We start from the raw sequence: 16,871 nt of genomic DNA on the forward strand, positions 1-16,871 counted from the left end.
AGTTTTGGGTTGTTGTGTGTTCATTTTCATTTGTTTCTAGAAACTTTTTGATTTCTTCCTTGATCTCATTCTTGACCCATTCATTGAATAATAGCATGCTATTTAATCTACATGAGTTTGAGTGTTTTTGAATTTTTTCCTTGAGGTTAGTTTCTCATTTCAGTACCTTGTGATCTGTGAAGATGCTTGGTATGATTTCAATTTTCTGGAATTTGTTGAGGCTTGTTTTCTGTCCTATCATGTGGTCTATCTTTGAAAATGTTCCATGTGCATTTGAAAAGAATGTGTATTTAGCTTCTTTGGGATGAAGGGCTCTCTATATATATCAGTTAAGTCCATTTGATCTAGGGCATTGTTGAATGCCACAATATGTTTGTTGATATTTTGTTTGGAAGATCTGTCCATTTTTTACAGTGGGGTGTTAAAATCCCCTACTATAATTGTGTTGCTGTCAGTATCTTGATTGACATCCTCCAAGATTTTCTTTATATATTTGGGTGCTTCTATGTTGGGTGCATATAGATTTACCATATTTATGTCTTCTTGATGGATTCTTCCCTTGAGTATTATGAAGTGACCTCTGGGTCTCTTTTTATGGTCCTTTACTTGAAGTCTACTTTGTCTGATAGGAGTATTACTACCCTGGGGTTTTTTCCCCTGTCCATTTGTTTGGAAAATTTGTTTCTAGCCCTTCACTTCCAGTCTGTGTATGTCTTTTTTTTCCTGAGGTGGATCTCTCATAGGCAGCATACATATGGGTCATGCTTTCTTATCCAATCAGCTCTTCTATGTCTTTTGATTGGGGCATTTAATCCATTTACATTTAAGGTTATTATCGATAGGTACTTATTCATTGCCATTATTTTGTACCTGTGTTCTCTCTCTCATTGTTTTTCTTCTGTTCTTAAAGCAGACCCTTTAGCGTCTCTTGCAGAGCTGGTTTGGAGGAGGGATATTTTTTGAGGCTTATTTTGTCTGGAAAACTCCTTATTTGGCCTTCCATTTTAATTGAGAGCCTTGCTGGATAGAGTAGTTTCGGTATCAGGCCCTTGGTTTTCATTACTTGGAATATTTCTTGCCATTCTCTTCTGGCTTGGAGAGAGTTTCCATTGAGAAATCAGCTGCTAGCCTTTTCAGGGCTCCCTTGTATGTTACTTCCTGTTACTCCCTTGCTGCCTTTAAAATTCTCTCTTTGTCTTGGAATTTTGCCATTTTAATTATGTTGTGTCTTGAAGTGACCCTCTTTGGGTGCCTCTTGATTGGGACTCTGTGTTTCCTGGATTTGTGTGACTTTTTCTCTCATCAAATTAGGGAAGTTTTCCATCATTACTTTTTCAAGTAGGTTTTTTATGCCTTGCCCTTCTTTTCCTTCTGGTATTTCTATTATATGGATATTATTACGTTTCATATTTTCTTGCATTTCTGTTGATCCCTCTTCATTCTTTCTGAGACTCTTTTCCTTTTCTTGCTCTTTCTGGATGTTTTCTTCTACTTTATCCTCCAATTCACTGATCTGATCTTCTGCTTCATTGATCCTGTTTTTGATTTCTTCTACTGTGTTCTTCAGTTCAGAAATTGTATTCTTCATTTCCTCTTGGCCTTTGTTGATAGTTTCTATTTCCTTTTTCATGTTGATATAGTTTGCAGTGAGTTCGTTGTAGTTTCCCTGTAGTTTCTGGTAGCTCATTGTGAGCTCATTGAGCTTCCTGAAAATCATTGCTTTCAACTCAGTATCTGATAGTTGAGTTTCCTCTATTTCATTTAGCATTCTTTCTGAGGCTTCCTCCTTTCCCTTTGTCACAGGTGGGAACAGGTAACCAGGTTCTTAGTGATCAAGGACAAAGAATTTAACCAAAGACACAGAGTTTATAGCGTAAAGAAAGAGGGAAGAATTATTAAGCAATAGTACACTCCACAGAACATGGGAGTGGGCCAACTCTGAGCAGAGATTGATCCCGTGGGCTGGAGGAATTCTATTCTTATAGGGCAGAAGCTTCCTGGCTATTCTTTGGTGGGCTTCTATTGTGCATGTACAAGGAGTTGCATTTCAAAGTTACTGCGCATGTGTGGTCTCCCATGATTTTCTTGATTGGCTACTGGAGAAGGAAGCCCCACAATGTCAATTCATTATAATGCTATTACAATGAATCAGGGGTAGTGCGCAGGTGCATTCTTTGAGCCACCATATTCAGAGTTATTTCAGAAAACAGGAACAACCGGTCTTAGGGGGTCTTTGTCATGTATGGATGTCTTTTATCTTAGCCCTGTGGGGCCTCTGGAGTTTCCTTCCTGAATATCTCCTGCCTCACCTTCATTTGGGGATTGTTTCTTTGTCTTCCCATTGTTTGTCAGACTCTTCTTATTAGCCTCTGCTTCTTAAATTGATCTGTTCTGGTTCCCCGGGTTTATGGTGTGCACTTCTGTGGTAGAATACCTGTGAGATTCAGTAGTGCAGTCTCCTTTGGGTATCCTGGTGTTCACAGCTTCCCCCTACTCTTTTTTTGTGATCAGTCAAAGGGGTAAGGCAAAATAGTTTAAGACAGCAAGAGAGTATTCTATGATATTTACAGTAGCAGCCTGTAGAGAAGTGATAGAAGATCCTTTGGCTATGTATGGTGTTAACTGTGATCTTCCACCCAACTAGCCACTTTTTAGAAAGGATGGAAAAAAGACAGGACTCTTGTTGGGCAGGGCAGTGTTCTGATTTGGATCTAGAAAGCAGTGAGGTTGTGGGAGGTCAGATTCTGAGGTAAGGTAAGAGTAAAGAATATTAGATAGGTGTAGTGTGTGAGAGAATAGAGTTATCCACTACAGTAATAGAGTTCAGGAAATCATGAAGTGGGCTAAGATCTGGGAGGGGTATTGTGTAGTATTTACGATTATATGGAACAGCTATTATTTACAATAATATTAGAGCAACAATCATATGACAGAATCTATGAGACCTAGATAACAAGAATAGGGAGTATAGAACCTTGAGTAGTGTGCTAATGGAACACAAGTGAAGTGAAGGACAGTGAATTAGCAATACACTGTGAATGAGATAACAGGGGAAACCTGTCAAATGATACAATATAATTAGCCAAGCAAAGAAGACTATATATAAAGAAGAGGAATACCAAAATACTATTTAAAAAAGTAAGAATAATGAAAAAATAAGAATCCAAACATGCAATAACTTGCAGGTTCTCTGTAATAGCAAAGTGAAATTTGTCCCACTGTCTCAGCTGTTGGGATGCCCCCTCTTTGGGTCCAACTCTGGTCTTTTCACAGTCCGGGTTTTTTTTGTTTTTTTTTTCTTTGTCTCACTTGTGGGTATTTAAAGAGAAAAAAGAGAAAGGGGGAAAAAAAGGAAAAAAGAAGAAGAAAAGCAGTAGATGGAAGGAAGAAGAGATAAAATTGGAAAGAAAGGAAGAAGGAAGAATACTAGAAAGAAGGAAAGAGAAGCAAAAGGAACTGAGAGATATAAAAATAATAAGAATTAAAAAATAAAGAGTTACTAAAAAAAAAAATCAAACAATCAAACAAAAAAAACCTCTTGTTGGTTTCAAACTGCCCAAACCAGTTTTTCTGGCCTTGCTGGCTGCAGCAGGCTGAGCGGTGATTGGTATCACTTTTCTCCCTTTTGGTTCAGCACTCAGTCAGCCTTGTGGGTACTCTCCCCAGGGCTAGCTGTGCACTCTCCCCAGAGCCAGTCTGGTGACTCTCTGCAGGGCCCTGGGTGTGGGATCTGGGCCCTCCTAAGCACGCTTTCCTGGGTTCACGGCTGTGGGCTCTGGGTCTTTCACAAAACACACTCTCCCTGGGTTGGGGGCATGGGCGTGGGCGCACGGCCAGGCTGCCCTTGGTCTCACAGGCTCGGATACACACTCTTCCCAGGGCTATGCATGGGTGCTCACAGCCCCTGTGTGTCTGCCACTCAGTCCTCACTCCCCTCTCTGTGCCTTCAAGCAACCAGGCCTCCCCTGGTGTTGCTCAAACCTTGTTTGGCTGGGGAGGGAGTGGTGGACCCTGCTCTCTCCCAAGCTCCCTGAGGCAGACCCAGGAGCGCTGCGCCTGGGGCTGCAACCTCTCTAGTCCCTGCTCTAATCCCTGGGCCCTTATTATCCTGAAGCACTCTCCTTACTGTCTAGTTTTTCAATGTCTGCTACAATTTTTGATCTCCTATTTTCATATATGCTGTGGTACTGTTGGCTGTACTTCCCCATGTGTAGGGGAAGGTGGAATCTGCTCCCTCCTACCATGCCGCCATCTTCCCTCAAGTTCAATTTCTTTTATAAATCCCTTTAACATTTCATATAATAAGGGCTTGGTGATGATGAACTCCTTTAACTTGACCTTATCTGAGAAGCACTTTATCCGACCTTCCATTCTAAATGAAAGCTTTGCTAGATAGAGCCATCTTGGATGTAGGTCCTTGTCTTTCATGACTTGGAATACTTCTTTCCAGCCACTTCTTGCCTGCAAGGTCTCTTTTGAGAAATCACCTGACAGTCTGATGGGAACTCCTTTGTAGTTAACTGCCTCCTTTTCTCTTGCTACTTCTAGGATTTTCTCCTTCATTTGAATCTTGGCTAATGTAATTATGATGTGCCTCAGTGTGTTCCTCTTTGGGTCCAACTTCTTTGGAACTCTCTGAGCTTCCTGGACTTCCTGGAAGTCTATTTCCTTTGCCAGACTGGGGACATCTTTCCTTCAGTTTTGTTCAAATAAATTTTCAACTTCTTGTTCTTGTTCTTTTCCTTCTGGCACCCCTATGATTCAGATATTGGAATGTTAAAAGTTGTCCCAGAGGTTCCTATGCCTCTCCTCATTTTTTTCAATTCTTGTTTCTTTATTCTGTTCTGATTGGATGTTTATTTCTTCCTTTTTTCCAGATTATTGATTTTAGTCCTGGTTTCCTTCCTGTCACTGTTGGTTCCCTGAATATTTTGCTTTATTTCACTTTGGGTAGCCTTCATTTGTTTCTTAATTTTGCAGTTCACGTCAATCAGTTCTGTGTGCATCTTGATTACCAGTGTTTTGTACTCTGCATCAGAGAGGTTGGTTATCTGCTCATTGCTTAGCTTTTTTCTGGAGTTTTGATTTGTTCCTTCATTTGAGCCATATTTCTTTGTCTCAGTGCACTTGTTATGTAGTAAAGGGGTGGAGCCTTAGATATTCTTGAGGGCAGGGCAACCCTCTGTGCTGCGCTGTGGTGCTGTCTTTGGGGGAGGGGTTAGAGGGAAAATATGTGGCTCACTTGCTCAGCTCTATCCCCACTTTCCAACAAACTCCTGTGTGGGACAGGGAATTTCTCCCACCATGGCAACCCCCATTGGAGTTTATAGGTAGCTTTGAATCTTACTTTCCTGTTCAGACAGCCCTGCTGTGCTAGTGCCGTCTGCAGCCTTGCTGAGGGTCTTCTCTGCCCACCTGGTTGCCTTTCTCCCTCCTACTGATCTGGTTGAATGTTTCTTTAATTCCTTCATTGTTGGAGTTCCATGCAGTTTGATTTTATGGCACTTCTGGTGGTTTATTGTTTTTAGATTTGTTGTTATCTTCTTTTTGGTTGTGCAAGGAAGTCAAGAGTTTTAATCTCCACCTCCGTCTTGGCAGGAACTCTGCGTTTTTTGTATCTTAAAGAGAAATTTCATTTATTATTTCTTTAAAAATATACAGGGGAGTCCTGGATGGGTGGCTCAGTTGGTTTCAGCATTGTTCTGTATACCATGAGGTTGTGGGTTCAATTCTTAGTCAACCCAGATGCTTGGGTTGTGGTTTCAATCTCCAGTCAGGGCATATATGGGAACAACCGATCGATGTTTCTCCCTCACATCAATATCTCTTTCTCTCTCTGTGTCTCTCTGTCTCTCTATCTATCACCTCCCCTTCCTCTCTCTGTAAAAATCATTTAAGAAATATCCTGATGTGAGGATTGAAAATATACACACATGCCCACATATATACACAAAAGGCAATAATTTTCAAACTAGAGTTATAGAGTTATCAAATGATAAACATAGAGGATGAAATTTTCCCCCAACTTTGCATGGAAAATTGTTTTAATGTAATAATGTACATGTATAGGGACTTCTAGTGAAGATGGTGGCATAGACAGACATGGCTCACCTCTTTGCACAACACATCAAAATTACAACTAAACTATAGAACAACCATCACTTACAACCGTAATAAATCAAGTTGAATGGAAGTCTGACAACTACAGAATTAAAGAAACCACTTCCATTGAGACTGTTAAGAGGGGCAGATACCCAACAGGCTGATCTCTCATGACATGTGGCAGATAAAAATTTGGGAGGGATATTTCAGGAGTGAGCCAGCCCAGCAGCCCAGGGTTCCATTTCCAGGAATGTAAGTCCCCACACTTCTGGCTGCAAATGAGTGGAGGGTTAGAGGTGGTGTAAAAACATTTCTGGAGTCCAAGAAGTTCCTATTAAAAAACCCCACACACATACTCACCTACTCAGTCTTATTCCTCTGAGTTCCACTGCACTAGGGTGCCAATGTGAAGGGCACCAGGGGCATACTGGGAGAGGCTGAGGTGTCTGGCATCAGGGTGAGGAGACACCATGGTTCCTTTTCTGAGCCCTCCTGCCACAGAGCCATGGAGCTGGCAGGCTGCTGCCATATCTGAGACTCCATCATTCTGGGTAACAATGTTTGACCTGACTTGGAGATACCCAGGGACTCCTCCCTACCCAACTTACAGGCCCATCCAAGCTGCTTTTCCATATGAATGGCTGGTCTTGGCTCATACTGCACACTTCCTAAATGCTATCATATAAGGAATAGCTGGCTTCACAGAGCTCCAGGGTAGGCATTAGCAGCAGCCAGTCTAGATTCACAGCTTGGCTTTTCCTGGGAATCTCCATGCCCAGCACAAGTAGCAGACATCTCAGATGCTTTATAGCTCAGGAACGGCAGCCCTGGGCAAGACACAGGTGGGGGATGACTTTAGCCTGCACCACCTGGGAAACCACAGAATCAGCACACTCAGTGGTCAGCTACAAGCCACAAAGGAGCACCATCACCATTCCCCTGCACAGCTGACCCTCAATAGAGGACAGAGGTAGGTGGAAAGTGGTCAAGACAATCCTTGCAGCTGAATGGCCTGAGTATATCCCTCCCATTGATTTTCCAACAGAAACCAAGACTCAAATAAAAGAGAGGGTGATTCAGCTGACCTGAAGGGAGCACTTCAAATACCCAGCTTGGGTGATAGGGGAAGTTGTGCCACTGGACCCTACAGGACACCTACTACATTATGTAAACTACCAAGGCATGGAGTGAAAGCACCTCTATGAATACATAGAAACAAATAGAGGGAAACTGACATAATGAGGAGACAAAGAAACATGGTGTAGGAGAAAGAACAGATGAAAACTACAGAAAAAGATAAACAAAATGGAGATAAGCAACCTATCAGATGCAGAATTCAAAACACTGGTTATAAGGATGATCAAGGAACTTAGAGAGGACCTCAACAACATAAACGATCCAGTCATAAATGAAGGATACACCGATTGAAATGAAGAACAATTTACAGGGAAACAACAGTATAGTGGATGAAGTCAAGTATCAAATCAAGGATATGGAATATAAGGAAGCAATAAACAACCAGTCAGAACGAGAAGAAGAAAAAAGAATCACCCCAAAAAGAGGACAGTATAAGAAGCCTCTGGGACAACTTCAAGATGTCCAACATCATATCATAGGGGTGCCAGAGGAGAAGAGCAAGAGTGAGAAATCGGAAGTCATTTGAAACAAATGAAAACTATTTGGTGAAGGAAATAGACATGTAAGTCCAGGAAATCCCAAACAACTTGGACCCAAAGGCCCACTCCAAGACTCATTATAATTAAAATGCCAAGGATTAAAGATAAAGAGAGAATCTTAAGAGCAACAAGAGTAAAGCAGAGAGTTACCAACAAAGGAGATTCCATAAGACTGTCTGATGATTTCTCTTTGCAGGCAAGAGGGGGCTAGTAAGAGGTATTCAAAGTGATAAAAAGCAAGGACTACAACCAAATTACTCTGTCCATTAAAGCTATCATTTAGCATCAAAGGGCAGATAAAGTGCTTCCCAGACAAGATAAGGCTAAAGGAATTCATCAGCATCATTATTGCATGAAATGTTAAAGGGACTTATTTAAGAAAAGGAAGTTCAAATCTATGAACATTAAAATGACAAACATCTATCAACAGCTGAATCTAAAAAATAAAAACTAAAACCATGTAAACAAACACCCAGAACAGGATTATAATCATAGCTATAGGGATAATTTGGAGGGTTATCAGCTGGGAGGGGGAAAGGGAAAAAAGGGGAAATTGTGCAGGGTTCAAGAAACATAATTGGTAGAAACAAAATAGACAAGGGGATGTTAAGGATGTATAGGAAAGAGAGAAGCCAAAGAACTTACATGCATGACCCATGAACATGAACTAACAGGGTGGGAGACATCTCTGGAGGGAAGGAGAGTACTGGGTAGAGGGGGCAAAGAGTAAAAATTGGGACAAATGTAACAGCATTACAAATAAAATATACTTAAGATGATGCTGGGTTCATAAAAAGTGTTTGGGAGTCTTCCCTCTTTTGGATTTTTTTTGGGATAGTCTGTGAAGGAAAGGGGTTAGTTCTTCCTTAAATGTTTTGTAAAGTTCTCCTGTGAAACCATCCAGTCCAGGGCTTTTGTGTGCTGGGAGTTTTTTGATTACTGTTTGACTTTACCAGCTGTTATCACTCTGTTCAGGCTTTCTGCTTCTTCATTCAGTCTTAGAAGATTATAGAAGATTATAGAAATTTTTCCATTGCATACAGGTTTTCAAATTTCTTGGCATATAGTTGTTCACAGTATTTTCTTACAACCTTTTGTATTTCTGTGGTATCAGTTGCAATCTCTCCTCTTTCATTTATGATTTTATTTGTGTTCTTTTTCTTTTTCTTGATGAGTCTGCTTAAAGGCTTGTCAATTTTGTTTAACTCTTCAAGGAACCAGCTCCCGGGTTCATTGATCCTTAAAATTGTTTTTTTAGTCTCTATGACTAAAAGAACAATTTAATTCTGCTCTGACCTTGCTTATTTCTTTCCTCTACTTGCTCTGGACTTTGTTTGTTGTTGTTCCTCCAGATCTTGTAGATGTGGGGTTAGGTTGTTTATTTCAAATGTTTCAATGCTACAGCACGGGACATAAAAGAAAGAATAAAAAATGGAACTTCATCAAAATAAAAAGCTTCTGCACAGCTAAAGAAAATGTCAGCAAAGTGAAAAGGGAACCAACTGTGTGGGAAAACATATTTGCAAATGATACTGTAGACAAGGGTTTGATCTCCAAAATAGATATAGAACCCACATGACTCCACTCCAGGAAGACAAACAACCAAATTTAAAAAATGAACAGAGGACCTGAACAGACACTCTTTCTCCAAGGAGAACATACAGAGGGCCCAGAGACATGTGAGAAGATGCTCAGCATCACTAACTATCCGAGAGATGCAAATCAAAACCACAATGAGATACCGCTTCACCTTGGTGAAAATGGCCATCATAACTGTGGGGGAGCTTTGTCCGCAGAGCCCCCCGTCCGCTACACATGAGAATAAGTCTACCAAGACATGATCTGCTTGGGGAGGAAAGGTGGCTGATCTCTCAAAGAAGGACCAAGAGCCTCAATGGCTTTTATTGGGTTCCTTTACACGGGAACTCAGGTAAAGCTCATTACTCATTGCCGGAAAGTAAGGATCAAATAACAAGAAACTCTGAGGGCCTATTTTGAGTCAGGGTCAGATAGCTAAAGAGCTGTAAAAAACTTTAAGGAACAAACTTACTTCTTGTTTGGACCCTTATAATTTAATTTAGAGCATTCTAAACAAAGCAGGTTTCACAGGATTTTACATATTCTTTCTTAGGCCTGATCACCCGGGGAACCCACCCTTTCCAGCACAGGGCTGCACCACCCTCTGTCATTGTTTCAGGCTTAGGTGGAGCAAGGGAAGTAAGGCAGCCAAGAGATTAGGAGATTTTCTCGCAGACAAGAGGACTCAGGCTATGTCAAAGCCAAGGGGCGAGGGTCCATCACCCCCTTTTGCTGTAGCTCCCAAAGTCCTTCCTTGGGGGCCTCCCACGTGATTGTGTCTGTCTTAGGTCGTTCCCCCCTTGAGGAATCTTACCCATCATTGGCTAACTGACCAAGCATTGGGGGCCAGGCAGGGTGAAGTAAAAGGAGCAGAAGCGGTACTCCTGCCGGGAAGATAAGCTTTTGTCTCCTTGGTGGCTTATGGTCCAAGGTCATTCCCTCAGCCTTAGTCTTGGGGGTTACAGCTTCTGATACCAGGCAGGATGGTTCCCAACAATAACCAAATCAACAAACAAGTGTTGGAGAGGATGTGGAGAAAAGAGAACCCTAGTGCACTGTTGGTGGGATTGCATACTGGTGCAACCACTATGGAAAACATCATGGAATTTCCTCAGAAAGCTAAAAATGGAACTGCCTTTTGACCTGGCAATTCTACTGCTGGGATTATATCCTAAGAGCCCAAAACACCAGTCCAAACAAACCTATGCACCCCAATGTTCATAGCAGCACAATTTACAATAGCCAAGTGCTGGCAACAACCTAAGTGCCCATTAGTAAATGAATGGATCAAAAAACTATGGTACATCTACACAATATCATACTATACAGCAGAAAGAAAGGAGTTCCTACAATTTGAAGAGAAGAAATTTTTAAAATTAGGTCAGATGTCCATTTTCAAAAGTCCTATGAACAGATAACTCTAGACACTTCAAGCTCCAGCAGACTTCCACTTTAAACCATAATCCACATATTAGATGAGTGAACATTGAAGTGATAAAATGAAGTAGCAAGTGGGGACATCCACAGGTGTCCAAACACGGTGAAAAGCAGAATGAATCCAGAAGATTTGATATCCTAGGACACATAGACTCAATTAATCAAATGCTATTTTGTAATTTACTTTAGCAACATCACTGCCAATGGTCTTTTTAATTTTCTATATATATTTTTATTGTTGTTCAAGTACAGTTGTCTCCATGTTCCTTCCACCCTCGATCCAACCCCTTTTGGGGTTTATCTATCTGTCCTTTATACATGTTTCTTGACGACCCTTCCCTTTCACTCTTCTGTTATCCCCTCCCCTACCTCTCTGGTTACTGTCAGTTTGTTCTTTATTTCAATGTCTCTGGTTATATTTTGCTTGCTTGTTTGTTTTGTTGATTAGGTACCACTTATAGGTGAGATCATATGGTATTTGTCTTTCACCGCCTGGGTTATTTCACTTAGCATAATGCTCTCCAATCCCATCCATCCTGTCATGAAGGGTAGGAGCTCCTTCTTTCTTTCTGCTGCAGTTTTTCATTGTTTAAATTTACCATAGTTTTTTGATCCATTCACTTACTCCAATTTTATTGTCTATAGATGAAGAATAATCTTAGGTTCAAAGAAGGGCAGTAGCATTTTGAGCCAGAGGGAATAAATAATAAACAATGATCAGTTGAAGACCATTACGTGTTCCCTCTGGCTCAAAATGCCACTGTCCGTCTTTGGACCTATAATTCCTCATCCATAGATCATAATTTTGGACTAACTGACCTGCAGCCTTTCTTCTGCTTCCATGTCTTTTTCATAACTCAGTTTGTCTTCTGTTCTTTCCAGGGTGCAACCATAGTAACATCTCTGACTTCTGTGCTGCACGATGACAAAGAATTCTCCCACCCAGAGAAGTTTGACCCTGGCCACTTCCTGGATGAGAGAAGCAACTTTAAGAAGAGTGACTACTTCATGCCTTTTTCAGCAGGTAATAAAAGTTCATTTTCTTTTGTACTTCAGAGGACAGGATATATTTTGGGGATCAAAACATATCTTTGTGTAATACTTACTCTGGGACTGGTAGAAGTGCTCTTTGTCCATGACCAGGAGCCTCACTCCCTATGCCCACACTCCAGGGCGTGTTGGAGATTGATGAAGAGTAAATATACTTAGAGTAAGAATAGAGGCTGTAAAGAATGTGAAGATCAAGAAACATGAGATTAGGAACAGAAAGTACAACACAAGTATGTGTGTTTCCACAAAAAGATTGATGGAAACTTGAAAGAGAAGTTAATACTGTGAAAAAACTGAATAAAATACTTGGCATAGTGCTGATACTCAATAAATATTTTTTGAAAGGGTTCCCATTAGGATAAGAATTTAGGTGGATAGGATATATGTCCACCTTAGTCAATCTGTTTGTCCAGCTGTTTTGCCTTCCATTCATCCATTCAACCATTAATCAAATAATTATTGCACATTCTCCTTCTGGCATCCAGAAAATGAGTGTTCAAGGAATACCTACTCTGTGTGTGTGTTATTTTCAGGAAAATGGATGTGTGTAGGAGAGGGCCTGGCCCGCATCAAGCTGTTTATATTCCTGACCACTATTTTACAAAAATTTACCTTGAAATCTGTGGTCGACCCAAAGGACATCAATGTTACCCCAGTTCTCAATGTTTTGTTTTTTTTTTTTCTGTGCCACCTCCTTACCAGCTCTGCTTCCTTCCTGTGTGAAGGAAGAGCAGAACTTCTGGCTTCTGCTGTGTTGTCATCTACAACTCACACACCTCTGGGCTCTTTGTTCACTTCCTTCCCACTTCACCCCCTTCCCAGGAATGCCTTCTCTGACCTCCCCTCTCACATCCAACCTTCATTAAGGAGAATTTCCCGATTTCACTGCACAGATTTATCTGCTCTTCTTTATTTATTTATATAGACAGGGGAAGAGTGAGAGGAAGAAAGGGATAGAAACATCGGTGTGTGGAAGAAACCTCAAGCAGTTGCCTCTCACACATCCCCAACCTGGGACCTGGCTTACAACCCAGGCATGTGTCATGACCAAGAATTGAACCCACAACCTTTTTTTTTTTAAAGATTTTATTTATTTATTTTTAGAGAGGGAAGGGAGGGAGATAGAGAGAGAGAGAGAGAAACGTCAATGTGAGGTTGCTGGGGGTTATGGCCTGCAACCCAGGCATGTACCCTGGCTGGGAATTGAACCTGGGACACTTTGGTTCCCAGCTCGCACTCAATCCACTGAGCTACACCAGCCAGGGCCAACCCACAACCTTTTGGTTTGCAGGACAACATTCATCCCACTTAGCCACACCAGCCAGGGCTTTCTGTTATTCTTTATACCCTGCTACTCTGCTCCCTCAGATTCTTCTCAGTAACCTAGGTATGATAATTACTGTCAATAAGGATCAAATGAACCCATGAATGAGAGAGACTATTAATATTAAATGTTAACTCAAACATCTCATGGATATTTGTGTGTCTGTATGGTTTTGTCTGTGGTCTCTAGGTGTGTGTCTTAGAGAGAGAGAGAGAGAGAGAGAGAGAGAGAGAGAGAGAGAGAGAGAGAGAGAGAGAGAGAGGGAAGGGAAGAGGAATAGTGGGTAGAACACCACTGGAGGAATCAGGGAATCATGGAGATCAAGGTTCATAAGAACAGTATATTGGCTTGTCTTCTTACATGTCAATGAACTTTTCCTTTCTAAGTATCTACCTACTACAAATAGGAGGATTTTATTTGATATCATTTCCTTGGTTGAAATGCTTTCTTGGAGTAGAGGGAAGTGCATGAATTCAGTGTTTCTCAGCCATGGGTCTGTGCAGTTGCAGAGTGTGGAAGAGGACCGAAAACCTGGAGATTCAAGAAGTTAACAATAAAAAAGGATAGTTTTTGGTAATCTTTTCTCATCACTTTAACAATACTGGTCTCAACTCATTTTTTGAATCATTTTAGGGAGCTTTTAAAAATGAGATAGTTTTATGTGTTAATCAAGTTATGTTTGAATAATTAAAAACTCAAAGAACATATACTATTACCCTATTCAGAGGAATTGCTGGGGTTGGTAGGAGGAGAAAAGTAGGTATCAAGTAGGGCTTCAACTTCAAATGTTTTCTGATTCAAGCTTGTTTCCCCATAGTCATCCTTGCACCACTGAAAGGACTAATATATAGAGAAGGTATATAAGTGACTTATTGCTCAGGACTGATGGTGGGAACCTTAGGCTTTCAGGAGGCTGGCTGGGGTAACAGTAAAGGGTAAGGCCCCAGTCAATAATTTTTCCCTTAATTGTTTCCCCCAAAAAAGGCATTTGCATTTAGGATGGATTAACATTTTCACAAAATCACTGATAACCTTACTAGTCAGGGATAATAATGGTTGTCATTTTGATATAGCCTCTTTATTTTCATTATTTGCCATCATGCATAAGTATATGAACAAAATCTTATCAAGGTACTTATACTTAATATGGTATAAAGAACCCTCTCATCCCTTGTCCTATCACTTGAAGCTGATTCTCTGAAACAGTTGTTCCTTGGGAAAGAAGATATCTTCTTCTGTCAGACTCCCTGCTGCCTGGGGTACTAGTTACCCAGAGCAAAATGGACATAAATGATAGTCTTTTTGAAATGGCTACTTAAGAAACAGCTAAAAAATTGTTAGCTTTTTGGAGAGGGCTCTAGAAACCACTATTTTTTAGCTGGGAAAGCTTAAGCCTGAAGAAGGTTGAAAGAAGGGAATCATGACCATCACATATCCCCCACCTGGACTCAAAAGCTAGTATTTGCACTGGAGCAGAGCCAACACCAGCTAATGTTCTCCCACATTTGCTTGAATTATCTCTAATTGTATGTATTTTATATACATGTATATACATGTAGAGCCAACACCAGCTAATGTTCTCCCACATTTGCTTGAATTATCTCTAATTGTATATATTTTATATATGTGTATATACATAAATATAAATATTCAAATGTATGCATAAATTTACCATATATACTGTAACAAATAATAATATATAGTTACATATGTAATGATTTTGATGAATTATTTGAATTGAACCATGACACTTCATCCACAGAGATTTCAGCATGAATCACTGAGAATGAGGACCTTCTCATAGTACCATATGACTATTATAAATAATTATTTTATTATGTTATCTATTATTCAGTCCTTATTCAAATTTCCTCAAATGTCCCAACATTGTCAAAGAATGCCTTTCAGCTCTATTTTATTTATCACAACTAGGTAAAAGGGGATGGTATATCCCCCCTAGATTATCTCTGTCTTGTTCTATTTTTGAATAGTTTATCAGAAAACAACTTGTCAACAGATGATTGGGCTCCTTACATCTCTAGGAAAAAGGTAGCAAGTGTGGACAGATGTGATGATTAAGCAGCCATTCATTTGGCCATTTTCACTGTGTGTGATCATCTAATATTGTGTCTCTGCCTCTAATTCTAGTAGAAGCCAATAAACCAAGGCCACTGTCAAATGATTAATTTTGGGCCCAGGATTCTCTTAGGAACACAAAAGGCAAGGATGACATTTCCCACTGAGAATGGAGCCATCATTTGAAGAGTACACACCTCATGTTCTGTGTAATGTCCCTCGATTTGTATTTGCCTAATTATTTCCTCATTATTAGATTCTGGTCATACATTTCTGAGGAGAGTATCAGGGACACTGTGTTGTGCAGCCAGTAGAGAGGATCAAGAAGCACTTGATTTAAATTTGCCTGACTGTTGGTGATGTTTGCTTTGGTTAATGTTCTGTCCAGAAAAACATCAGTAATTCATGAGGAGAGCATTTGAGATGCTGTAAATATCCTGTACCACTGAAATTTTCCATCAGTTTCAGAACTTATGAAAGCAATTTGTCTAAATTAATTACTATTCCAATGGTGGCAAAATGGCAATTTTCTAATACTATTATGTAGTGTTCTTTTATGTATTTTTGCTGGCATTTAATGTAAAGAGTAGCTTTCCTTCTGCTCTTTCTCATTGTACCTTATTTGATGGCCTATCAGTTGCAACTCTGTGGTAGCATAAAACATGCCACCTAAAAATGTCCACACTCTACCCCTCTAACCTGCATATATTATCTTAGGTAGCAAAAGGGATTTTGCCATTTTGATGAAGGTTAGAGATCTTGAGATAGGAAGATTATCCTGGATACTCTTACCTAATCACCTGAATCTGTACAAGCAAGAAGCTTTCATGACTCTGGGCAGACAGAGAAGATGGAAAAATGGCCACAGATATGTGTCTTGAGAAAGACTTCTTCCTTCTTATTGCTGGATTAGTGGATGGAAAAGTTGGCCATGAGCCAAGGAATGTGGACAGTCTCTAGAAGCTTGAAAAGGCATAAACTAATGCAACCTTGCCAATAGTGAATTTTAACGCAATGAGGTGTATGCTAGATTTCTGGAAAACAGACTTGTAAGATAGTAAATTTATATAATTTTAACCTGCTATATTTGTGGTAATTGTAACAGCAACAATTGAAATCTGATACAAATATTTTGTTATTTGGAGGTTGCTAGAGGGATTACATATATATAATTAATCACAGTCACCCTAAAACAATATTATACTGCTTTCCAAATATTCTGAGACCCTTACCCAGTATAGTTCCACTTTCATGCCTCCAGCATTTGTGTTATTGTCATATTTTTATACCTCCATGTGTTAGAGATCACACAATATGTAACACATTGTAATTGTTTGGCAGGAAGCAATTGCCTTTAAAAAAATTTTTTTTATTGTTGTTCAAGTACTTTTCTGCCTTTTTCCCCCAACAGTCCCCACCTCCCTCTCCTGTTTCTACTACTGCCCATGTTATTGTCCATGTGTCCTTTATAATTGTTCCTGCAAACTCTTCACCCTTTTTTTCTATAATCCCCTCCTGTCATCCCTCTGGTCACTGTCAGCCAGTTCTCAATTTCAGTGTCTTTGGTTATATTTTGCTTGCTTGTTTGTTTTGTTGAGTAGGTTCCTGGTAAAGGTGAGATCATATGG

The sequence above is a fragment of the Phyllostomus hastatus genome, unplaced genomic scaffold (genome assembly GCF_019186645.2).
Source record: "Phyllostomus hastatus isolate PE091 unplaced genomic scaffold, TTU_PhHast_1.1 phas_scaffold_1066, whole genome shotgun sequence".
NCBI classification, from domain to species: domain Eukaryota; kingdom Metazoa; phylum Chordata; class Mammalia; order Chiroptera; family Phyllostomidae; genus Phyllostomus; species Phyllostomus hastatus.